The following is a 16,036-nucleotide window of genomic DNA, read 5'->3' on the forward strand; positions in this document are numbered from 1 at the left end:
GTTGCAACCTGCCCAGTACCATATCCAAACGTTGGAGATGCTGCTCAACAGTTGGAGAGAAAATGACCACATCATCTAGATACAACAACAGGGAATGGAAACTTTGGTCGCCAAAAATCCGTTCCATCAATCACTGAAACGTACTCGGCACATTGCATAGACCAAATGGCATCCTGTTAAATTCAAACAGGCCAAAAGATGTACAGAAGGCAGTTTTTTCTCTATCCTGTTTAGCTACTGACACCTGGTTATACCCACTGGCCAAATCTAATGTACTAAACCACTTAGCACCACTCAAAGCATCTAGGGATTCTTCGATCCTAGGCAAAGGAAAAGCATCTTTGCGTGTCTTAGCATTAAGTTGACGATAATCGACACACAAATGGATGGACCCATCCTTCTTCTGAACAACCACTATGGGCGATGCATAAGGGCTTGTACTAGGGCTCGCTACTTTACGATCTACCAGTTCTTGTATATGAGCTTTCACTAGATCATACTGTGAAGGTGCAAGGCGCCGATACCTCTGCCTCACTGGAATAGGATCCACAAGAGGGATGGTATGCTGAACCAGTGTAGTACATCCCAAATCACCATCATGTTGACTAAAGGTGTCACGATACTTCTCCAAAACCGCTCGAGCTTGTTCCTGTTCATGATCAGAAAGATCGGGCCAGGTACATTGGGACAAATCAATGCCAAACCCATCATCCCTTTGAACAGACTGAATTGTCACCACTTGCTGCTGCTCATCTCTCTGGACTTGCACGGTACTACCACTAGAAAAACATTTAGGTACATAAAGCTCCCCCAACATCACCTTGGGCTAAAGCCACCTATCTTGATAACTCACATTCACCACAGGCACATGTATCACTCCCTGTTCCACAGTCAAAAAGGCTGAAGGGATGAGAAGGTCACCGGGCAAATGGCCATCCACAAAGGATGCTGGCTCCAACATCCCAGAAGAAAGAGCACACCCCAGACCACCAGGGCACAAGGCAGGCACAAACTTCATAGTGCCAGCTGGTACTCGAACAGCAGGGCCACGCTGCATTCTAACCAGGCCTACCCTACCCCCGTGACAAGTACGCTCCAAATGCTGACATTTCGAAAATGCTCTTTGCCACACCCTACCAGCCTGTTGGACCTCTGGGGAACGGAACAGTGCCGGCCCATGTTGTAAAAACAGCTCATTATAAGACTGACTAATTATATTCATCCCCAGCAACCCGGGAATAGCGTTCTTAGAGAGAAGAGTATTAGACTCACTAGAACCTTTAGTAACCAAAATACCCATACGGGGTAAAACCTTGCCAAAAACGCACACGTCCACTCCCAGATACCCCAAGTATGGAATATCTAGTCCATTAGCAGCCTTTAACTGCAACCATGGACATGACTGCAAGGATGGCTGCAAGTGACCTCGTAAATACTCATTAAAAAACTGATCTGTAACTGTGCTTACCATTGACCCGGTATCTAATAAGCAAGGCACTACCACTCCCCCAATCTCAATCTCCACTGTAGGGCATTCATCAACTAACCTTGTTGCTCCTGAAAGTCCAAAGCCCTGTTCCTCCCCTCCCGACACCTGGGCTATTGTATCGGGTGGTACTAGTTTTCCTGTTGCTGAACGGTAGCCCGGTCTACTGCTCCCCCCACTCTTAGTCCAACACTGGCCTCTGCTTTACAAAAACGAACAATGTGCCCCGGCTGACCACAACGTAGGCATATTGGCTTACCATCAGCCTGAAACCGATACCGTGAATGGCGGTTAATCTGGTGACCTTGGGGCCTAGGGACTAAAGGGGCAGGCTCGAGACGCTGCATGATAGCATCCAACTGGACTTGTTGCTTCCGTAGGTTCTCCTTTAGGTCTGTCAGTTCGCCTGAACAGTTAACCAAAACAGCATTTACATCTCCCTCGCACTCAGCTACTAAATGGGTGTGACAAGAGTGTACTTGGGGGCGATGGCTGAAAGATTCACCTTCCTCCGCCCAACAAATTGCTTCGCTACAAATATCCAAAAAGGTCACCTCGGAGTCTACACGGACCTGGCGCCGTAACTCCCTTCGCAGTGAACTATCACGTATATGTTCAATAAACTGATCGCGCAAGGTAATGTCAGGACTGGCAAAACATAAAGGATCCCTACGCTTCACAGCCTCCATTAGTGACATTAAGGCATGGGAATAAACTCTTAATGACTCGCCCTCACGTTGTCGCCGCTGATAAAAACTGAGTTTGCAGACTAACGCATGACTGCGAACACCCATACACACTACTTAAAATACTAAAAATCCCTTCTGGTCCTTCCCTCTCAGAGTCAGGACGAAACTTAACTTCTGCCTTTGCTTCGCCATCCAACAGGTCAAGTACGCTCAAAGCCTGCTCACCCCTAGACCCAGGACGTAATATCAAATACCGCCGAACCTCTTCTATCCTTCTATCCTACGAGAGGAGCGAACACGCTGGATCTTGTTTACACAAACGTTCCAGACGCGTACAGGGCAGAGCCCCGCCCCCACCTTGGACACTCAGATCACATGTCTGTTATGCTAATTCCTGCATACAGACCCATCATCAGGCGATCGAAACCTATCCTGAAAGAGGTGAAAATCTGGCCATCAGAAGCAATCTCTACTCTGCAGGACTGTTTCGAGTGCACTGACTGGGACATGTTCAGAGAGGCTGCAACTTACAGCGACAAAATCAACCTGGAGGAGTACGCATCATCAGTGACCAGCTACATAGAGAAGTGCATCGATGATGTGACCATCTCCAAGACCATCACCATCCGCTCCAACCAGAAGCCGTGGATGAATGCAGAGGTGCGTGTGCTGCTGAAGGCTAGAGACGTTGCTTTCAAATCAGGCGATAAGGCGGCCCTGAGAACAGCGAGGGCCAAACTCTCCAGAGCTATCAGAGAGGCAAAGCGTGCACACGGCCAGATCATCCACAGCCACTTCCAGAGCAGTAGAGACACTCGGCGCATGTGGCAGGGCATCCAGAGCATCACCAGCTACAAGACTACACCACCTGTTTGTGACGGAGATGCTTCCCTACCAGACGTGCTGAACCATTTCTACGCACGGTTTGAGGCACAGAACAATGTAACGGCGAGAAAGTCCACCCCTTCTCCCAGCGACCAGGTGCTGTCTTTTACTGTAGCCGACGTGAGGAAAACTCTATGCAGAGTCGACCCGCGGAAAGCTGCTGGACCAGACAACATTCCTGGCAGAGTGCTCAGAGAATGTGCAGCCCAGCTTGCTGATGTCTTCACTGATATCTTCAATATCTCTCTTAGCAGGGCCGTTGTTCCAACATGCTTCAAGAACACCACCATCATCCCGGTGCCTAAGAATTCTTCTGTGTCCTGCCTCAATGACTATCGTCCCGTTGCACTCACACCGGTCATCACAAAGTGCTTCGAGAGGCTCGTCATGAGGCACATCAAAACCCTACTTCCCCCCACACTGGACCCTCTACAGTTCGCGTATCGTCCTAACCGTTCAACGGACGATGCCATATCCACCACGCTGCACCTGGCACTCACCCACTTGGACAAGAAAGACACATATGCCCGAATGCTGTTCATAGACTTCAGCTCAGCATTCAACACCATCATTCCTCAGCATCTGATCGGGAAGCTGAATATACTGGGCCTCAACACTTCTCTCTGCAACTGGATCCTGGACTTCCTGACTGGGAGACCTCAGTCAGTCCGGATCGGTAGGAACACCTCCAGCACCATCACACTGAACACTGGAGCCCCCCAGGGCTGCGTGCTCAGTCCACTGCTGTTCACACTGCTGACCCATGACTGTGCAGCGATGCACAGCTCAAATCATATCATCAAGTTCGCTGATGACACGACTGTGGTGGGTCTCATCAGTAAGAACGACGAGTCAGCATACAGAGAGGAGGTGCAGCGGCTAACTGACTGGTGTGAAGTGAACAACCTGTCTCTGAACGTGGACAAAACCAAAGAGATGGTTGTAGACTTCAGAAAAACAAGGGGTGAGCACTCGCCGCTGAACATCGACAACTCTGCTGTGGAGATTGTCAGGAATACCAAATTCCTTGGTGTTCACCTAGCGGATGATCTCACCTGGTCCACTAACACCAGTAACATCAAAAAGAAAGCCCAGCAACGCCTCTACTTCCTGCGAAGGCTGAAGAAGGTTCATCTCCCCCCTCCAATTCTCACCACTTTCTACAGAGGAGTCATCGAGAGCATCATGACCAGCTGCATCACTGTCTGGTTTGGAAACTGCACTGTGGCAGATCGCAAGTCCCTCCAGCGGATCGTGAGGACAGCTGAGAAGATTATCGGTGTGTCTCTTCCCTCCATTACAGACATCTACACCACTCGCTGCACTCGCAAAGCACTCAGCATTGTGGGAGATCACACACACCCTTCACACACACTCTTCAACCTACTGCCGTCTGGAAAAAGGTATCGAAGCATTCGAGCCCTCACATCCAGACTCCGTAACAGCTTCTTCCCACATGCTATTAGACTCCTGAACACCTAGAGACTAAGACTGGACTGAAAGAAGCACACACACACACACACACACACACACACACACACACACAAACACTGGTCTGTTGGACTGTAAATGTTTTCACATATCCGGTTTACATCATGTTTACATCCAGTTACCGTTTACAGCACAAATACACTTTAAATTGCAGTGTCTCTCTCCCTCATCCCCTCCGTACTTATGGTTTTTGCCTTGTCTTGTATTACATTGTATTGTATTGTACTGTAGGGACATTGTTTTGTATTTTTCTTAGCCATATCTTCTGCACTTTAATGTGTATGCACTGGTTTATGTTGCACTAGATTTGTACTAGTTGCACTTTAATGTTGTGTATTGTTTTGTGTTCTATGTCCTTTGCACTTTAATGCGTGTGCACTGTTTCATGTTGCACTAGCTTTACACTAGTCGCACTTTAATGTTGTGTATTGTCTTATGAAGCACCTTGGTCCTGGAGGAACGCTATTTCGTTTCACTGTGTACTGTAAACACTATATACTGCTGAAATGACAATAAACTTCTTGAACTTGAACTTGAACTTGAACTATCCATTCCTCCACCTTAAGGGAATCTACTGCCGGGTTTCCAGAAAACCTGGGACATTTTCTGTCCCTAGGCACATAAACATAACGTTCTACTACTCCACCCACAATCGAAGAGTTCCCCTGGTCAGAACTAGAAGTATATGATTGCCTGGAAGTACCTTCAACCGCGTTATCTACCCTTGCGGCTACAGGTCTCTGAGTTACCTCCTCTCTGAGTCTAGTATTTTCTGTCCTGAGCTGCTGAACTAGCTCGGTAAGGGCCTTAAGCTGATCTGCCAAATTCTCATCTGCCATTATTATTATTATTATTATTATTATTATTATTATATTTTTAAAGAAATATACTCTCTCAAAAAAGAAAGAAAACCAAATCTATAACCAAAACCCAAAAGAAAAAAGAAAAAAACAAAGGAGAGAGAAAAGAAAAAAAAAATCTGTAGGTGTAAGTGGCTTCAGCTCCAATCCCCAGGTCCTCAGGCTCCTTCTGGATGGCGAAAGTCTTCTGTTGGCATCAACGCTTCAGTCCAGCTGTGACCACCGCTCTCTCCGTCCCTCCTCCTTCTCTCTTCTCCTCTCCCTCCAAACACCTCTACTTGCAAAGCCAAATACTGAGCCACCATATACTATTGACCACACACACACCTGTCAAACAGCTTCAATCTAATCACGATCCTGCCGACTACGCCAAGAATGTGGCGTGGGGCACGCTCCAGGGGCTACTACTATGCACCCTCTATAAAATAAAAGAGCTTACCGCCACATACAATAACCACGACTACGCCACCCCAATTGTCTAAAGGGTATGGGGATCCCTGTCAGGTTTCTCAAATAAATGAGTGATAAGGCTGCTTAACAAAAGGCACTTTATTCAGTCAACACAGCATAAAAATCAATTCACATTAACACGAGTCTTGAATTCAATAGTGAACACCAGGAACACTCCCATTCAGCCCAATACCTCTGGCAAAGCCTAAAAGGTTAATAATAAGATGCCCACAGAGTAATAAAGGAGTTCCAATTAATTACCCCAAAGAAACAAAAAGAAAAAAAACACCTCTAAACATAAACCACTCACAAGAAGAAAATAACCAAAAGTACTCAAACTTAAGCCTTGGGGCAGAACACTAATAATTACTCTAGGGCCATCACAATTAAGACTTATTCAAATGTGTTAAACACTAAATGGGCATAAAGGGCAACCCCTAGTAACACTGAGTAAAAATAGTGGTCCTATGGTCCACTCAGAGAAGGAAATTAAAAGACAACAGTACAGATGGCTCAATAAATCAATACAATACTGATAAAATTTGGCATGAGAGGCAAGCAAGTAATATAAAAAGGGAGAGGAAAAAAAAAGAAAAAAAACAAAAGAAAACAGTGGCCTACAGGCAACCAGGCCTGGCGCCACTAGAGGCTGCAAAGCACGATCAACTGGCACAGGAAGTGTGACATTCAGGCCACCGCGGTCAATTACTTGCTGCTGCAAAGTGCGATCAACCAGCACCGGAACAATGACGTTCAGGCAACTGCAATCAAGTGTAAGCCTTTACGGTGAAGTCAGTTATCCGTGGCCTCAAACCACCATCTACCCTATAGCTCGCTGGGTAGTCAAGCAAGGCTAGAAACCTGCTTAAAACTCGGACACTTGGCTTCCAATTCAGCCAGAGAAATACGACTCAGCTTCCACTGCCGCGACGACGCTGCACGCCCACACATACCACCTTGGTTGATCGAAAGCGGAAGTGAAAATTATTGGTGATCCTGGGGCTTTTATCGTCCTATCCAACCCACCAGGTGGCGACAATAATACCCTCTTTAGCGCTCCCTGTCAACCATACCACAGTTGTATAAATTAAACAGACTTTTGCAGTTAAAAAAATCAACACGGATCCCTGTTGCAGGACCGTCTTTTCTTGTAGATAATAATAGTTAATATTGTAATTGTTATTATTATTATTATTTGTGTTGATAATTTACTGGGTTTTATTTTTCAAGTATGTGTTAAATAAATCAAATCATTAACGCACATTCAAAAGTAATAGCGTTATTTTAAACCATTGACATTTAAAAACCAACAATTTGTGTATCGAAAAGCAAATGGGTCTAAACAGTCATGGCATCTACAGATTTTGCGCGTGATGACCCAATATATGAAGCGTGGAAACAGTTGTCTCCGAGTGAAAAAATGCGTTGTCTTATTGACGAGTGTGACATGGCTATTGACGAGCTTAGTAATAATCAGCAAGACGTAGACATACAAGACAGCGATAACAGTAGTAACACACATGGCTTATTACAAACTACACTGGACGAATGGTTGACAAACACTAGTCAAACATCACAAACACATCCTACAAATCTTTGTAATAATAACAATAGCTACAGCCATTCGACAGATTTTGCATGTGATGACCCAATATATGAAGCGTGGAAACAGTTGTCTCCGAGTGAAAAAATGCGTTGTCTTATTGACGAGTGTGACATGGCTATTGACGAGCTTAGTAATAATCAGCAAGACGTAGACATACAAGACAGCGATAACAGTAGTAATGCACATGGATTATTACAAACTACACCGGATGAATGGTTAACAAACACAAGGCAAACATCACATACACAACCGGTTAAGCGTTGTAGATATGATAGTAGTGGCGAACAATCAACAGATTTTGCATGTGATGACACAACATATGATGCTTGGGGGCGGTTGTCTCCAAGTGAAAAACTATGCTGTCTTATCGAAGAATGTGACATGGCTATAGCAGACCTAGAAAATGATATTCAAAATAACACACAACACATAAACAATGAACAAACAGGTAGCGGTGTGACGACATCTGGACATTTAGCATTTGACCCAACAGCTCCTAACTTTGGTTTATCTGACGGTAATATAGCAGAATTGGTGAGAAATGGTGGTGTTGTAGACGATTATACCATAGTGTCTAGGAATCGGTTTAACAGCGTTGTGCTTCACCGGATGCTGAATTTACATGACGCGCCATCCACAGACATAGCTTCATACACATCCTATATACACGATGTGTTGTCAGAAATTGTGTCATTCTCCAAGGTCTTGGCTGGTGATGGCGGTACCCTAAGAGGTAGTAGTTTAACATCAGATGTAAACACGGTGTTGTCTTCAAGGGACGGTTACAGTGTAGACAGATTTTCAGACGCTATTTAAAGGGTTATGCAGAGTAACAACAGTATTAAAACGGACGAGAGTTTGGCGCTGACTGTCTCGATAGTCGTGGGTAAAAATGGTGGTGTTCGTCGTAAGGTGCGTGACCTAGCACACGATCAGGTGATCAAAAGGAACAGACTGAATCTTTTCTGCCCAACAAACATCTCAAACAATCTGTGTTTTGCAATCTGCATTGCTCTTTTTCTGAATCCGCATGTACCACATAACACATTAGAACCTATAGCCGAACAGATACAGATAAACATTGGCTACACACGTGACCATAGAGTAGGTTTTAATGATATTGGTCGTTTTGAATATAAGTATGGTATTAAAATAGTTGTGTTCCACAAGAGTCGTTCGGGTAAATTAGAAAAGTACCAAACCAAAGACAAACCACATACCAAGACTGCATTTCTGTACCTCCATGACGGTCATTATTATTTGGTAAAAAATTTGAAAGCGTTCATGGGGGTGCCGCATGTTTGCGCGTTTTGTTATACGGGCTACACTAACGCCAGAGATTATAGCTGTAAATATAGTTGCGATGTGTGTCAAGATGCGATGTGTCACAAACACCCCAGGCGTGTGAAATATTGTGATGACTGTTCGCGTTACTGCAAGTCTGTCTATTGTTATGAGCAGCATAAGAAACAGAAATGACAGTCTACTACAGGGGTGATAGCATCCTCATGCAATCTAACTAAGTATTGCAAAAAATGTGGCCATCGTTATCACGTAAGTTTAATAAAACCAAAACCCCACAAGTGTGTGTCGGGTCGTTGTGTTCATTGTGGTGAAGATTTAATATCGGACACCACACATGAATGTTACATACAGCCGATCAAAATAAAAGAACCCAGTAATTCCTACATCTTTTTTGATTTTGAGACACGCTTTGAAAACGGAAAGCATGAAGCTAATTTTGTCTGCGCTGTTACATATGATGGTACAGAATTCACTGCAGAAGGGTCTGACTGCATGGAAAGGCTTATGAAAAAGTTTAGACAGCTCAAATATCAAGGGTACACATGGTTAGCACACAATGCGGCCGGTTTTGACAATTTTCTATTATTGGAATATTTTTCTTCGCTGTCAAAATCACCATGATGGGGTGTAGACTGATCTCCATGTATGATGAAACATACAAACAACGTTACATAGACTCATATTCATTCATTCCAATGCGTTTGGCTAAAACAACATCAGCCTTAAATCTAACATGCTCCGAGAAAGGACATTTCCCACACAAATTCAATTTAAAACAAAATGAGAACTATGTGGGGCCATACCTTGAAAAGGGTTTTTATGGTTATGACACTATGAACGACAAAGACAAAAAAGAGTTTGACGAACGGTACGACACAGTCTCAAACGGTGTTTTTGACTTCCAAAAGGAGTTGTATGTTTACGGCAGGAACGACGTTGTTTTACTGCGCGAAGCATGTATCAAGTATCGCGAAGAATTAATTCAGTGCACAAAGCTAGACCCGTTTAATTATACGACATTAGCATCATGTTGTATGGCAGTATACAAAACACATTTTCTACCAAAAGACACGCTGGCGCTGACACACAACAACGCATACATTAACCAGCACAAGACATTCTCTAACGTGTCTATTGAATGGCCTGAGAATGTTAAGCATGTAAGAGATGTTGATGTGCACCACGCTTTAACTCACGGGGAAATGAAATTTGGCGCATATTATGTGGACGGTTATTATGAAAAAGATTGTGTGTGAAAAGCTTTAGAATTTAATGGTTGCATGCATCATGGTCATGAATGTCGTTACAACCCGTACCAGAGCCATCCTATGTCAAAGGTCTTGTATGGTGATTTGCGAATGCGGTTTGATACCAAGGTGGAGACGCTTGTTCGAGCATATGGTCTAGAAGTTGAAGTGATGTGGGAATGTCAGTGGGCATCTGCTAAGAGGGATGATTTGGATGTTGTCACGTTCATTTCTAATTACACAGCTCCTGAAAGGCTCAAACCAAGAGACGCACTTTTTGGTGGTCGAACAAATGCATATAATTTGTATTACAAAGCAAAGGTGGGTGAGAAAATTAGATATTTGGACTTCACCAGCTTGTACCCATTCTGCCAGGCCCGGAAGAAATACCTGGTAGGGCACCCCCAAATATTTTTCAAAGACTTTCAACCTCTTGAGGATTACTATGGTCTAGTCAAGGCAACAGTATATCCGCCAAGAAAATTCCTCCACCCTGTTTTACCATACCGTTGTAATGGAAAGTTAATGTTCCCGCTGTGCCGAGCACGAAAACCAGTTGCGTTCGTGTATGCGTAGTGATGAAGAGAGATCTATAACAGGGTCATGGGTCAGTATTGAACTAGTGAAGGCTGTTGAGAAAGGGTATGTAGTTGCAAAAATCCACAAAGTTTGGCATTTCCCAGACAGTTCAGAGACGTTGTTCTGCGAGTATGTAAAGACGTTTTTACAGTACAAGCAGGAGGCCAGTGGTTATCCAGCACATGCTGTCACAGAGGAAGAGAGGGCCGAAAAGGAAAGGAAAATATCCAACTGAATCCTGACAAGATATGCCTTAACCAGGCGCGTCGCTCTATTAACAAATTGTTGTTAAACAGCTTGTGGGGCCGTTTTTCAATGAGGGAAAACCTGCCCGTGTCTGAAGTGTTAACGGACCCTGAACAGTTTTCACAACACATCTTTGGTGACGGCTATGAGGTTAAACACTTTTCATTTGTGTCCGACACCGCAGCATTGATTCAGTGGTGCTATTCGGCTGGAGACAGCTGTCCAACACGTGATATTTATGTATTCCTCGGCGCATTTACAACAGCGCACGCTCATTTAGAATTGTATAATCTAATGGATAAATTGGGAGATTGTTGTATAGCGACACTGACAGTGTTATTTTTGTTTCTCGTGAAGGTGATTGGGAACCCCCTCTGGGGCCTTATTTAGGCGATTTGACAGACGAGATTGGTGGTGGTGATTACATTACAGAGTTCTGCTCGGGAGGTCCTAAGACGTACGGTTATCTTACAGCTGGTGGTAAAACATGCATGAAAGCAAAGGGCATTATGCTAAATTCTGAAAACTCAAAAGTTATTAGACTCGACACACTTATTGACCTTGTTGATAATTATGTGACGAATCGCGATACTAGCCGACACATACTTGCTTGCGCTGATGGCATTGTGAGAAATAAAAAGACCCTCAGGCTGAAAAACAAATCTGTAGTGAAGCGGTTTAAAGTTGTGTACAACAAACGTGTCCTGTTGCCTGACTTTTTCAACACTTCCCATTTTCATGTGTAATAAGCGGACCATCAAATTCCAAAATCAAAAAAAAACAAAACTTTTTTTGTAAAACAGTTGATTGAGCGTTCTGATGAGTTGATTTCAAATAAAATAGAAAACATAGTATATATTTATGACTGTTGGCAACCCCTTTATGATGAAATGTTAAAGATAAGAAATATTATTTTTGTTCAAGGGACACCAACGTCGCTATGTGACGACACACTTTTACCGCTTAACAGAAATAATTTGTTAATAATTGATGATGTTATGAAAGACGCCAGCAATAATGCCGAAGTGGAAAAGGTGTTTACATAGTATGTACATCACAGAAATTTAAGCGCCATTTACTTAATGCAAAATTTGTTTTTTCAAGGAAAGTCTAGTAGGACAATTAGTTTGAACACAAACTATCTCATATTATTTAAAAATCCTAGAGACAACAATCAGGTTTGTGTATTAGGTAGACAGATGTACCCCCGCAACACCAAAATTTTCATGGAATGTTTTCAAAACGCTGTTAGCAAGCCGTTCGGGCACCTTTTAATTGATTATAAAGCAAAGACTCCTGAAAACTTTCATCTCAGAACAGATCTGCTTTCAAACACGCCTGCTGTTTACATTCCGAAAAATACGCAGATAGATCAGTATGTCGGACAGACTATATAGAAACCTACCGCTTATTAAACTTTTATTTAAAGCCACACCAGCACAGAGACGTGTTATTTTACAAACAGCATCTAATGAACTTATCTTAACTCTGTGTGAGGTTGCCCTTAATGTTCTTAACGGCACCGTACCTCTCACATCAACACAATATCAAGAGTTAAAGAAGAAGAAGTCTGAAATTAAATTTATCGCAGATAAAAAGGTTGGTGTTTCACGGAAAAAGAAAATAATTAATCAGAAAAGCGGCTTTCTTTTACCATTGTTAAGCGTTGCTTTACCATTTATAGCAAGCTTGATAGCGGGGAGATAAACTGAAGACATGGAAAATGAAAAATTATTTTTGGTACCTCAGCACCAGTTGGATAAGTTAAAGAGTGATAACAGTTGGGGCGCTGTCCGACAAATTGTAGAAAATGATTTGGACATGTCGATCAGAGATATTTTGGCCAGGAGGGATCTCGACCCCCACGAGAAGGCCAAACTTTATACATCCGTGTTACAGAGATCTTTAACCATCGCTAAACATGGCGATATGGAGACCAATACTTTAACATTGTCATTGCCGCCTGCGGATACTGTTAATAAGGAAATAAATGTTGTCGATCAGACTGGTAACAAACATTCCATAACCGATGATGTTCTTAGAAATGTATCTTCGCGAAGCAGACAGAATGTTCAGTATGTTTTAGATACAATGTCTAAATCAAAAGATGTGTCTTCCTGGAATGAATTAGGAGAATTTGTCTTAAATGGACGTACGATCCCAGGGTCACATATTCTGGACTTGGTGAAAAGCATCACCGCTGCACACCGTGTTAGCGATGATCGTAGACCTCGGGGGTGGAGCGAGTTTCTAGAGGCTTTTGCTGTTTTAAACATCCCTCTTTCTACCATACCAAATAAGTTTGTCAGACAAAAAATTAATTTGTTAAAAAATAAAAAGTCTGCTGATTATGCTACACCAGTGAAAGACACTTTGCAATCGCCTGTTAAGAGTGTTGAACCCCCCCAGATTTCTCTCCCCCGTATTAGGCAGAAGTGTTTGGTTAAACTTCTAATTGTTATATATTTTATTTTTATTTTATCTGATGTGTGATTGTGTTGTTTACTTGATTGTTTTGAATATTTTTCACATTGTTTTAAAAACTGTCATTTGTTGTTTTATTATTGTTACATGTATATTTGTAAATAAACGAACCAGAGTTGAAAATCTTTTTGAAAATCAGTGTTTTTATTCGTCAGCTTTACACTACACAGGGCTATACAATAAACATCTCTCCTTTTTGAACATGTTGTATACAAATAAACAACCTGTTCTTACAAACACACAGATACAAATGTTTCACAAAGGCTGAAATCATATTGTCATTTTTAGTTAAATTAAAACCATATTTTGACATCACTTCTTCATAATTACACAGTCTAACCATGTGGTATAGAAAAAACACACAATGTTGACCGCATGTGGTTGATGTAAAATCTTGAACTTGTCTGGTAGAATACCTCAAAGTCGTTTTAAGGAAATCACTAATAATTTTAGGGAACTTGTCATAGGTAGGTGCATTTCCAAAACTGTCAAAAAACACCCAACATGGTCTTCACTTATGTAGATAGCAAGCCAATGTTCGCCAGGAAGATCAGATGAGTGTGTATTGACAATAGCCGTCACAGGTAATTTCCATATGCCATTTGTTGGTAATTGGTCACATGCTAACACACCGAGAAAATGTGTGTTAACAGCCACTTTGTCCATTACAGCAGACAGCTCCAACGTATTCATTAGTAAAAATCCACTAAAACTTGTCTTCGGTTAGAGATTTCAATGATGCTGTCAAAAACAGCATACACAACCAAATTTACAGCTGTCTGAAACGGGCCTCCAGTCTAATATTACCTGATTTGACCAAAGACACGTGTTGACCGCATTCTTCATCAGGAGATTAAACGCATACAGAGTGTAGCCCTGCAGGAAATCCTGCCTATCAATTGGCAATGCCTGGTTTTTCAGATGTCTTCCAGATGCAAGCGCTAACTGGAAGAATTCACGGCGGAACCAGTATGAAAATCGGGTTGGTGTGGTTTGGCTGGAAATTGTTGGCCGTCTAAATAGACCGCAAGAAACTCCAAGTTGTAATGTTTAAACGCGAAGGGGTTTTTATTATAGGCGCCTGTGAATGCATCATTATCAACCATGGCTATTATCATAGACTTAGGTAGAGTCCCCAAGAACAAATTTTCTTGGTTAGAAACACGTGTTCCAGCGGGTATGGAAAATTTTTTTAGACACATTGTTGACAACAATGTCTGGGCATGACCCAGCCTTACAGCTGGTGACACAGATACTTTTTTGACAAATAATGATGCAGAGAGAATATTCACTTTGTATGCTAATGCGTCATGCCGCATTAGACAGAAATCATCCTTATTACGTGTCATGCGAATTTTTATATCAACACCATTAAGCATCAATTTCTCCTGAAAAAATATCTCACTATGAATTGGGGTCAGCAGTTCTACCACATCACTAGCGTTTGTAAATGCGGCCCTCTTTGCCAAACCGTGATTGTTCCTTGCGGGGTTTGTTTCATCCATATGCCCTGCAGTGTCCAGATAAATGAGGGCTGCAGAGAAGACAGTTTCCAGGGTGTCCCGACCATAGTTGGCGAGACATTCTATCATGCTACGGTATGGGTAGGTACTTGAACTCTGTGATACCAGCCTGTCTCCTAGGGACACGTCGACCTGTGAAAATATTGTAGATTCAGGATAGTTTATCAACCCCACAGCGGCTCCGTCATCAATGTCGCTTCCGTTAGGTTTTGTGATTTTAAGACGAAGGTATAATAGTGTGTTATTTAGATCCATGTAATCTTCACCATGGCCGGCTATGAAAAACTCCAGTGGGGCAGTGTCGGATATTGCTGACAGCGGCGGAATTTCGACAAAAGTGTTTTTCTCAATAGCGTTTTGTGTTAAAGGTACTGTAAACAAGTCCAGTTCTGATTTAATACACTCCTCAGACATGCGATGAAGTAGAGTCATGATCAGAATATGGTTTAACAGGTTTCATACAGGTCGAGGTTGTTGTCTGCTTCCCCTTACTCCTTCTTTTTGACACTATGTGTTTTTTAATCTCAAGCTTGGTTTTCTTAGCAGGACGGCCACGCCTCTTACCACGGGGTCGTTTCACAGATTTTCGAGCCATCACCAACATGCCCGACCCATCTTGATTGTGTGCCATCATACGCATCAGACCATTACTGACAACATCGCTTACAATGTTTTTAGCAGCTGTTTTTAGATGTGGTTTGGCTATATTAAAACCCTTCTTGAACAATGGTATAGCCATTCTGAATAAATTTCTAAAAATCCCACCAAATCCCGCACCATACATTGTTGGGCTACCTGTATTGCCGGGCATGTGGCCTCCGGCCTGACTTTGATAGTAAGAAACGTAACGTTCAGGATCCATGGCCAGTCTGTTGAAAGATTCCATTTCAAAACCTAATTCCTTGTTTTACAGGTCTAAAGTGTAGCTTTACAACCACTTTCCCATATGAAAAATGTACGTGTTGGTTCTGATCGGTTTTCACTTCTATAGCGATATTGTTTATCTGTGATTTTGTTGTCGACACGTAGTGTGGCTTACTGTATCTAACTGTGACAATATCATGGTTGTTCCCTGATATATGTACACATCTTAACAGGGGTACAAAGCTGTCTCCAATTAATTGGTAATCAACAATGTCTGTGTAAACAAACATTGAGTAGAAACCACCATAGATGTCGACAGGG

The sequence above is a fragment of the Hoplias malabaricus genome, chromosome X2, assembly GCF_029633855.1.
Source record: "Hoplias malabaricus isolate fHopMal1 chromosome X2, fHopMal1.hap1, whole genome shotgun sequence".
NCBI lineage: Eukaryota > Metazoa > Chordata > Actinopteri > Characiformes > Erythrinidae > Hoplias > Hoplias malabaricus.